Consider the following 11,906-nt stretch of genomic DNA (forward strand, 5'->3'; position numbering starts at 1 on the left):
CCTCTAGCACTGCTGCACTCCCTCATTACTGCACTAGACTATCAACCTAGCATTTTATGTTCAAGCCTCCAGTGGACAAGATTGAATCAACAATCTTCTGACTCAGAGTGAAATTCTCATCAACTTGGCCCCTTTTCAGTTGCAGAGTAAAGATAAATCAAAAAGTAATTTTGAAAATGTTGTTCAACTGGTAAAATGTAAACTTTAAATTGATTTTAGCAAAAAACAAATAATTGAAAGAGAAATAAACATTTGGAGCAGGTCAGGATTGACTGGTGGTCTTAAAATCCTGTTCTGCAGTCAAAATAAAATGAAGTACAAATGGGATGTTCTGAATAGATGAATTAATATTGGTGGGGGGTGTTCCTTGAAAGTATTTAAGTTGTGATCCTGTAAATTGCAATGGTAGCTGGAACAAAAGGTTATTTTCATCAAGCTGAAGCAACTGTATGTTCCATCAAAACCTTCTGATTGTTTTGCAGCCATTAGATGGGAAAAGAATTTCAACCCCATTACTTGGAGTCTAGATTTGAACTGTAAGTTTCAAAGTAAAATCCAATTATCCATCTAACTGCGCTATTTGTCCTGCCATCATTTTAAAGTGTAATTGTACAATCTCACAAGCCCATTGTATAACAATCTAGCAGTTTTGAAGAAGTGTTTGTGTCAATGGGGTAGGGTAGAAAGGGGGGCATTGTCCCTTTCTAGCCTGAGTTGCCTAAGTGTGAGGGAACAAGCTCCAGCACAAGATTGCATAACTTTCCATTTTTAACGTTTCAACAAGGTGGCATAGCAGTATCCTTACAGCACCAGAGACCGAACTATGGGTGCTTGTCTGTATGGAGTTTATACGTTCTCCCCGTGACCAGCATGGGTTTTCTCAGAGATCTTCGGTTTCCTCCCACAATCCAAAGCCGTACAGGTTTGTAGGTTAATTGGCTTGGTGTAAATGTATAAATGTAAAACTGTCCCTACACAGGATAGTGTTAATGTGCGGGGATCGCTGGTCGGTGCAGGTTCAGTGGGCCGCTGGGCCTGTTTCCGTGCTGTATCTCTAAACTAAGTTAAACTAAACTAAACTAGTTCCTCTGATTTTAAAAGAAAATATATATATTTGGGTATATTATTTTCAAGAATATTTGTATTCTTTTCCTAAACGACTGATTCTGCAGTTTATTCCAGTCACAATTCCTGGATGGTTGATTTATGCATAAACTGGAATCATCAACATTGATCTCTTCTATGCTAATGGATCCATAGTTCCATTGTTTTCTTGGATAATCAATGTGAGGAAAGGAAAGGAGGAAAGGATTCCCAGAGTTTTGGGAATCTGGTCTGCTAGTTGGTAACATCACCATTCAAAAATGTGTACTTCTGATTTCAGGCTGTTGAGATTGGAGGAAGCTATTCTCAAGCTGCTGAATGAAACTGTGTTGCACAGTTTAAAATAGGTGTGATCCAGGGTGGAGTAAAATTGGATCAATTTCATGCCCTCTGATGTTTGTCGTGCAAGATGTTTGGCTCTTGACTTTCCAATGGGATTTTAGTTGGCACCAGGAATGATGTTCCTCAAAATTCTCCAAAGGATGTCAGCATTCCTGCAATCCCCAGATTTCAATGCCAGCGTGTATTTCAGCCTCACTGGTCTGACGGGACAGAGAGCTTGCTTACCCATGAAGACAACTATCATCCAGTTTCCATGAAACCAGACGGCTCAAAGGGCCCACACTCAAACTACATTCCTTGCCAGGCTGCAACCTCACTGCTTACTCTGCACATTCACCACACTTAGCTCTTACATCCACCTTATGCCCTCTAAACCAAAGATACTAAAGGAACAAGACCCTAAAAACCGTAGTATGTCATGGCGCCATTTTAGTAGGCAGAAACTTGCAGAAACATTTAAAAAGAAAAATAACAAAAATCTGTGAATTGATAGATGAGATATATTTTGCATTTTAATGGTATCATTACACATACTGTTCCTCCAAAACACTGATTACACTGCGAGAGGCATAGCGAATGGCTGGTTTTGCCTACTTTAATGGCTCCTTTCCATACTACACTTCAGTGTAGGCGATTTCAACGGAGTAGTCCAACTTGTTCCTCTAGTATCTTTGCTCTAAACTTACTTCTAAGAGGGATTATCTACTCATAATAGTTTCCTTGCTTGGTGGCATCAGTGTGCATCATGGGCACAGGGAGGTCGCCCAAGCCTCATAGTTATCAAGAGAAGATATAATTTACTCTTCCTGCAGCCCACAGGGGCAGACTAATTGCACACAGTTATTTGCCTATATTGTAAGTTGTAACTTCATCAAAACCAGGGAAACATGGCAGCACATGTCATAATAGTTCTTGGAGAGAGCTTCTGTCAAGTTCTGCCAGGAGCATTTGTCTGTAACCCAGGGAGGTCTCAGGGAGATCTCAGAGGAGAGAAATGTCTCCTGTGGGATTAAGGAGAACCACAAGGCATTTTATACAAATATTGGGAACAAGGAGGTCGGTAGAAAAAGGATAGATCCATTCAAGGACAAAGGAGGGAATCTGTCTGGAGCTCGAGGAAGTGTGCTAGGTTCATGAGTACCTCACATCAGTATTCACCAAGGAGTTGGACATAGATGACAGTGAGGGGAGAGATATATTGACATTCTTGGGCATGTTAATATTTAAAATAAGGGGGGGGGGGGGCTAGTGAGCAGGAATGGAGTAAGCAGTGTTGTGCAGAGCTCTTCAGAACTTTTTTAATTTAAGTATTATTTTGGCGTAATATAAAGAAAAGTACCTACAATATTTCATCCACCTTGCTCACTAACTGAACGGAAAAACTAACTATGGCCGGTAGAAACACTAAAGGTCGCAAAACTAACATTGCAACGACCAGACCTGTCAAGATTAATCAACCGTTTCCCTCCAGGGCCTCGAGTGACTCGAGTGATTCAGGTGACTCTGCTCCGGTATCTGCAACAGCAGTAAGCTCGATTGATGTCATGGCCTTTAAGAATGAGCTGCTGTCAGCGTTGCGGGCGGATTTTGCGGCTGTTTTCAAGGATGAGATCCAAACTGTGCTTGAAAGTGAAAGGTCTGCTTTTAAATTAGAGATACAAGCTGCCAGAACCGAACTATCTAACTTTAAAGTTGCTATAAAAAACGAGCTGTCAGCGATAGAAAACACCGTGGAGGAGATGGAAAAGGGATTTTCTGGATGTTCGGACGATGTTGCAGTTTTACAGCATACAGTGCAACAACTCTCAACACAGGCCTTAGAGGACAAATGTGAGGATTTGGAAGGAAGGTCCAGACGCAATAATGTCCGAATAGTAGGGGTACCAGAAGGTCAAGACAGTTGCAACACAACAGCAGTCGCTGTGCTGTTGAAAGACGCTTTCCAACTCGAAAAGACTCCTTTGTTGGACAGAGCACACCGGACCCTACAACCACTGCCGAAACAAGGGGCCACTCCTAGAACCATAGTGGCCCGTCTTCACTATTTCCAAGGCAGCTCCAACATCCTACGTGTAGCGGCCAGCTTCTCGTCTATATCAATTAGCTCCCAAGCTGCCACTTTTCCTAGACCGGGTCAGCGATAAGCGTAATGACTCGAACAAATAATAACAGAGATCCTCCTTGACGTTTAATAGTTAGTCTTCTTTATTTGAAGGTGCAATAAACATATTGGCATATCTCTTGTCATCGACTGGTTATTTATTTGCTAGGTAAAATTCCATATCTTACCACAGTCTATGCGATCGATACTGGTTGCCAGATATAACTTCGACACAGTTCGTATTAATCTTCTTGTTAATAAAACAGGCGATTACGTCTTGGCCAATGTATCCTTTGGCGGAGCCTCTGGCTGACCCTCTGTCAGCACCTCCTTGGCTCACACACACTCTCTCCGCCAGCACGTACCCAACTGCTCCCACTCTGGCTCCGCCCAGCCCCTACGTAAGCATTGCATTAACTCTATAGTGTCCAAACTACAGCAGGATACAAGGTAATAATATTAATAAGCAAAAATAACTAATAACTGCAAAATGGCTCCTACACTACGCCTTGCCAGAGAACGGAGGCGAGTGACGATAAATGGTCTAACCATTTCAGTCTACCCGGACTACACAGCGAAAATCGCTCGTGCACGAAACAGCATCCAACAGCATCAGACAGCAGCTGCGTGGGATCGAGGGGCTTCGCTTTGGCATACTTCACCCGGCACGACTTCGTATTATCTACAATGGAGTGGAGAAGTTTTTCAACTCGCCCGTTGAAGCCCAGAAATACATCACACTGGACATTACAAAACAAGTGACTGCTGCCTGGTAACTTCTCATGGAAGGAGGAGACTATCTCTGACTGTATTTATTACTCAATTAACCTGTCTGGGTAAGTGTTGTGCCAACACTGTAATTATGTCAAGTTAATGTCAGCATAAGCCTGTTACTCTACATAATTTGCATTATACAGTATTATACAATGCCTAGGTGGCAATTGCAAATATGTTTAACTTCCTGATGTGAATTTAAGTTTAGTTTAAAATTAGTTTGTTAAAGCAATGTTTGCCAGTATTCCGTAAATGAAGGAGGCCGCGTTATGTTTATTAATTTTTGTTTACCCAATTTGGCTTGACGTAATTTAAATCAGCCCGCTTGCCTATATATTTGGAGTATAAAGTGACAAGCCGATGTCAAATTTAATGCCAACGTCCGCCAATTGGAGTGTAAGGTGATGTACATTATTTACATTCTATATTATTTTGAGTTATTTGCAGTAACATTAAATCTCTTGATGTGAGTTTAAACATAAATAATGGAGGATTAGAGTGAGCTAGTTAAAACTATATTTAAAAAAGGGTTCTTTTACATATTGATACCTATGCCTAAAGGATTTTTAAAAATGTTTTGTCGTGTTTACCTTTTTGCTTAGTAGTTTCCCTAATATAAGCACATTGTGTGGATGTTGTTACAATGGGGAAAGGGTTCAACCCAGTTAGGATGGGTGAGAAGGGAGGGGGAATGAGGGACTTAAAGATGTTTTCCATTCAGATTTATTCTTCCATTTGTTTTATGTCATACTTTGTGGCGGCTCCCAAGGGTCGGGCCATACCACTACCGACCCCTCAGCACGGGAATGGACCGGTCCAGGGGGGCGGCTCTTTGCTACGGATATAAAGGACGAAGTTTTGGGCGCGAAGCCATTCCAGCAGACTTGACCGGTCTGACAACCGTAATAAAATCAAAGCTCCCGAAATACCAGGCCCCTCACCTTTATTTCGGGCCTTTTTCGACGCGCCACAACTTTCTATTTATTTATTTATTTATTTTAATTAATTTTTAGAAATTTATGTATTGATAGGGGCCTGACATGCAAATTATCATTTGTCTCTAGATATACTCATTATCTCTGGTCATGGCACAGAATGTGACTTGAGGAGGGATGGCTACTTGCCCAATCTCGTTTGTGAGCTAGGAGGAGGAGCCAGTGCTGCCCTCGCAACTGCGGCTTGCCTGCAGTCCGTCTGTCTTTTGTGTTTGTTGTTGTTTTTGTATGAATTGTAGTTTTAATATGGTGTAGTGTTTGTATGTTATGTGGGGGTGGGGGGGGGGGGGGGGGGGGGGGGTGGGAGGGAACGGGAACTGTAACATTGTCTCTCCCGAAAGGAGACACGACCTTTGTTTCTGTGTCGTGTCACCGTTCCCGCTGCGGCCTACCACCGGCCATGCACCTGGGACCACCTGGGGCTCTGGTTCGCAGAGCCCACGGCCTGGACTCACCACCTGCGGCGCTGGCTGCCTTCGGATGCTGCGGGAGCGGCTGCGACTCGTCTCCGGAGGCTCCGGCGCGGGCCACCTGGACGTCGGAAGCCCGCAGGTCCCTGGGTGGGGGCCAACATCGGGAGCTCTGGCAGCGGCAGCGGCAGCGTCTTCGCCCGCCCCGAATCGCGGGGCTTGGGTCGACCCACCGCGGACCTTTCACCGATCGGTGGGGGCTTCAATGTCGGGAGCCACGACCGCCCCGACATGGCAACTCCAACAGCCTGACCGCGGGAGAAGACGGCAGGGAAGAGAAAAATACATTCTGGCCTTCCATCACAGTGAGGAGGGACTGGAGGAGACTAGACTCACTGTGATGGATGTTTCTTTTGTTTGGTGTTAGTTTATGATTGTATGTGTTATTGCATTTTTACTGATTATTCTTATTGGTCTTATTGTTGAACTGCGGGTAATGTTTCATTTCACTACACATTTATGTGTATGTGACAAATAAACGACTATTGACTATTGAGCTGGAATGTTAAGGGGATGAACCATCCTGTGAAACGTAAAAGAGTCCTGACACATTTACATCAGTTAAAGGTGGACTTTGCTTTCCTTCAGGAAACTCACCCTAAATATATCTAGCCATTCACGTTTGCGTGCTAGATGGGTTGGTGAAGTTTATCAATCCAAATTTCAATCTAAGTCAAGAGGGGCAGCACTTCTTATTAGTAAACATGTGCCTTTCATCTCTTCCCAGATTGACGCAGACACTTTGGGCCGATATGTCATTGTTACAGGCAAATTATACAACACCCCAGTTACCTTAGCTAGTGTTTATGCCTCTAATTGGGATGACGCTGTATTCTTCACTGATTTCTTCTCCCGATTACTTGATTTAAATGAACATCATTTGATAATAGGTGGAGATATGAACTGTGTGTTGACCCCTAGCCTAGACCGTAGCTCTGTTAAAACTATGCCAACCTCTAAGGCTGCGCTTTCAATTCAGTTGTTTCTTGATACCTTTGGTATTGCTGATGTTTGGCGAACTTTTAATCCCACTGCTCGCAAGTATTCCTTTTTTTCAGCTGTTCACAAAACATTCTCACGCATCAATTATATTTTAATGGATAAGTGTCTTATTCCTTCAGTTCAGGAATGTGACTATCATGCGATCGCAATTTCTGATCACGCTCCCCATAAACTGAAGCTTAATCTACCAGCCACAAAACCTGTGTACAGGCCTTGGCGTCTCAACCCACTTTTACTTTCAGATAAAACATTTTATCTCATCACAGATTGATCTCTTTCTAGAAATTAATCAAACACCAAATATGTCATCATCAACAGTATGGGAAGCACTTAAAGCATACTTAAGAGGTCAGATTATTTCTTACAACGCACAGTTACGAAAAACCAGAAATACCCGTACAAGTGAATTGATGAATAAGATTAGTAACCTTGATTCACGATTAGCAACATCCCCATCAGCTGATGACATTAAAGAACGCCTACTCCTCCAAAAAGAACTTGCCCTACTAACCACACTAAAAGCAGAGAACCTCGTGGTTAGGTCCCGCCATACTTACTATGAGCATGGCGATAAAACAGGGAGGATCCTTGCACACCAACTTCGCCAAAAAGCAGCAAGTCAGGCAATCCCTGAGATCCGGGATGAATCTGGTATGATCTGTATGGATCATTCTGTCATCAACTCACGCTTTATGAAGTTTTACCATAACTTGTATTCATCTGAATCGCTCAATTAATTAAATCATTTCTTGAAAGCGTTGAGATCCCTCACATAGACCCTGTGTCAGCAGCCGAGCTAGAGTCTCCGTTTTCAACAGGAGCAATTGAGATGGCCATTAGGAGTATGCAGTGTGGAAAATCCCCTGGTCCAGACGGATATCCAACAGAATTCTTTAAGAAATTTTCTAATCAATTGGCTCCCATTTTTAAATCTGTGTATAATGACTCCTTGTCAGTTGGCTTACTGCCTGAAACATTGCGACAAGCTACCATTTCACATATTCCGAAAAAGAGCAAAAATCAACAGGAATGTGGCTCCTATCGTCCTATCTCTTTGCTCAATGTGGACAGCAAAAGTTTTGCAAAAATGATCGCTCGCCGTTTTGAAAAATTCCTTCCAACAATAATCGCACCCGACCAGACGGGCTTCATAAAAAGTCGGCAATACTCCTTCAACGTTAGGCGCCTGTATAACATAAATTATAGCCCTTCTCCACCCGACAGACCGGGAGTGTGAAAATTTCAGACTCCATCTGGTCAAAGATGATTGGGGGTATATACACATCTTCGATATGCATGAAGCATACTGTTATACAGTTTAAGATTTTCCACCGACTGCACTGGACCAAAGCTAAGCTAGCCCAATTCACACCCAATATAGACTCCATGTGTGACCGCTGCAGGCAGAACCAAGCCACTTTAATTCACATGTTTTGGGATAGTCCTAAGTTATCTAATTTTTGGCAATTAATATTCGATATGCTCTCCCAAACATTTGCACAGTGGATTAGGGATATGTTGTATTTTATTAAATTGGAGAAGATTAGGTATACTGTTAGGGAATCAGCTGACAAGTTTACATTGATATGGCAACCTTTTCTTAGTTATATTGATGCTTTAGGCTCTGATAATTTTATGGTCGAGTAGAGTCTTTGATATGTATGTAATTAAGAGTGGAATTGAAGTATTAGAATGGTCCCTGATATATCTTAACATTCCGATTTTTCTGCTTCACTCTTTTCTGTTTTTATGCGTGTTAGTGCCCTAGATAATATAGTGTACTGCTTTAAACCTCTAACAATTTATCTTTTTTTAAAACAATTTTAATTAAAATTTATTTATTTATTTTTGTTAATTTTCTTTGTTTTTCTTTGGGTTTTTTAATGCTTATGTTTATGTTTACTTATTTACTTATTTTCCTTGCATATCTTAAGTTGTATACCCTCTGAATGGTATTGTGGGTGGGGGGTGGTGGGTGGGGGGATATCTATCAGCACTAATGTGATCATGCATTGAATTGTCAAAGCTGTATTAATAAAAAATCAGAAATAAACTTTGTTCCAAAAAAAAAGGAGGTATTGGGAGTCTTGATAAATATTAAGGTGACAGTCAGTCTATTTCACAGGATGGAAATGTAAGATCCAAGAGAGCATAGATTTAAAGTGGCAGAGGGAAAGTTTAAAGAAGATGTATGAGGCATGTCTCCTTTGCACAGAGAATGGTAAATGCCTGGAACTTGCTGCCAAAGGAGGTGGAAGAAGTAGATGTAACAGGAAAGTTTAAGAGGCATTTTGTTAGACACGTGACAAGGGAGGGATTAGAGGGATATGGGCCATGTGATGGTAGATAGGATTAGTTGGATTGGCATCATGATCGGTGTAGACATAGTCGGCTGTAGGCCGTGTTCTTGTGATTTCCTTGAGGTGTGGTTGGGAAGACAAGGCAGCTGCTGCTGTAGCCAGGTGAGTGTACAGGTAGAGCAAGGCCTGCAGAATGGAGAGGGGGGGGGATGGCCATGAAAGGAACCAACAGCATGGCGCTAAGTGCACCCAGGACATCCGGCCTTAACGTTAAAAAAGGGAGAAAATAAGAAATGCAAATATCCTTCACCAAAGATCAGTCTTGACATTTGTTGAGATTTGAGTCTTGGTAGACGCAAGTTGATGCTGGAGTGTGGCAACTCTTTGTGTGCTTCCCAGGAGACAATTGTTCCACATTTCTGTGCATGATTGTACGCAAAGATGCACGACTTGAGTGAATAGCTCGCAAAACAAAGTTTTGCACTGTATATTGTCAAAACTAAATGAAAGTGTGCTGATATGACATATGTCATATATAACATATGAGATATGTTATGTCTCATATGTTTTTTATAAGCCTGACCCAGGCCCTTTATAAGTAGGAGCTCTATCATTCCCCCACTCTCATCATTACAAAAGGATTTCTAGAATATGTATCACTCTACATCAGTGCTGCCTGTTTTATGTTAATATCCATTTAAGTGCAGGCTCCCATTGTCATAACTGCGAGACGAGATACTGACCTTGAGTCATTAGTAATCAATATAATAGCAACCACTAATGCTGACACAGCATGTCTTTAACACCAGGAAACTGGATAATGCAGTTTGGTGAATTTTGTTTTACAAGGTCGTGATCTCTGTTATACATTAAAAACAATGTTAATCTGCCATGCAATATTGTTTCAATGCTACTAAGTAGAGAATATATTCCCAAGCTTGTGTGTTATTCCTATGCTCAACATTTGTGAAGATTCATCGGGAAGATCGATTCATTGCCTTTAGAGCATGTCATGTTTTTAATAATTTCAGATCAATATTTTATAATCTTGTATTACATGCTGCTTTAGATGGCTGTTAAAAAATCAATCGGGTCCAAAGCTTAAATGCATAAAATGTATAAGCATGGAAACAAAATTAAACATATATAAATCACTTGTTAAGGCCTCAGTCTATGCTCAAATCTAACATTAGGAATGAGTGAAGTGAAGATGTGTTTGCATTACACTTAGAACAATTCATATTTCATTTGCAGTAAAACTCTGTTAATCTCGCACCATTAGGACTCTGGCAGTGGCTGAGAAGCAGATTTTCCAGACTATTGGATATTATCCTTATTAATACACAAACAAACACACCTTTAATTCACTTTTGTTTTGGATAGTTTTGGACGTCTTCGAACAAGTGTCTTTCAAAATCATGACATCCGAACAGACACCAAAATGTTCGTGTACAAAGCAGTGGTGATTCCAACGCTCCTGTATGCATCAGAAACCTGGACAACAGACCGATGCCATCTGAAAACACTTGAAAAGTTCCATCAACGATGTCTTCGAAGAAGCTTAAATATCAGCTGGGAAGACAGAAGAATTAATGCCAGCATGCTGAATGAAGCAAAAACATCAAGCATCGAAGCCTTCGTCATTAAGAACCAACTAAGATGGAGCGGTCAGGTTGTTCGGATGGAAGACGAGCATCTACCAAAGCAAGCCTTCTACTCCCAGCTTAAAGAGGGCAAACGTAAAAGAGGCGGACAAAAGAAGAGATTCAAAGACGCCTTAAAAGCCAGCATGAAGAAATGTGAAATCAACATTGAAAATTGGGAAACCCATGCCAAGGACAGGTGACTCTGGCGAACCATCATCCAAAAAGGAACAGCGACCTTAGAAGCCAACAGATGCGCAGAATTAGAAGAAAAGAGAAGTAAACGGAAAGAGAGGCAGCAGCAACCAAAGCCCGATCTGACATCTGGAATTACCTGCCCTGAATGCCAAATAACTTTCAAAGCCAGGATTGGACTCATAAGCCACCTGAGAGTTCATAAAAGCAACGGAACGTAGACCATCACAATCGACGTCAAGGGATAGCCACGACGACAAGTAGTACTACAAATTTTCCAGTGAAACTGACAAGGGTTAGACAGAAACACAAGAAACTGCAGATGCTAGATCCTTGAGCAAAACACAAAGAGCAAGAGAAACTCAGCGCCTCAGGCAGAATCTGGGGAGGAAATGGACCGACGGCATTTTAAGTTGAATGTATCCTCCCTGGGTACCTTTCCTTGCAACCGCAGAAGAAATAACACCTATCCTCACACCTCCTCTCTCACTTCCATCCAGTAAACCCCAGCAGCTGAGACAGAGGCTCACAGGCACCTCCTCAAACCTGTGTAGAGTATTTAGTGCTCCCATTGTGGGCTGAATAGGAAGGGACGGCAGATGCTCGTTTAAACCGAAGATAGACACAATAAGCTGGAGTAACTCAGAGAATAACTAAGAGCTTCCCTTATCCCTAACCAGTCTGAAGAAGGGTCTCGACCCGAAACGTCACCCATTCCTTCTCTCCAGAGATGCTGCCTGTCCGAATGTGGGCTCCGTTACATCGGCGAGAGTGCCCATAGACTAAGTAAACATTTTGCCAAACACGTGCTCTGTCCACCAAGATGTGCTGGATCTGCTGGTTGCTAATAATTTTAACTCCCCCTTCCATTCCCATACTGACCTTTTTGGCCTGGGGCTCCTCCATTGCTAGAGTGAAACCACACGTAAACTGGAGGATCAGCACCTCATATTCCTCTTTGGTAGCTTATAACCCAATGA

This window comes from Rhinoraja longicauda, chromosome 3 (genome assembly GCF_053455715.1).
Source record: "Rhinoraja longicauda isolate Sanriku21f chromosome 3, sRhiLon1.1, whole genome shotgun sequence".
Taxonomy (NCBI): Eukaryota; Metazoa; Chordata; class Chondrichthyes; order Rajiformes; family Arhynchobatidae; genus Rhinoraja; species Rhinoraja longicauda.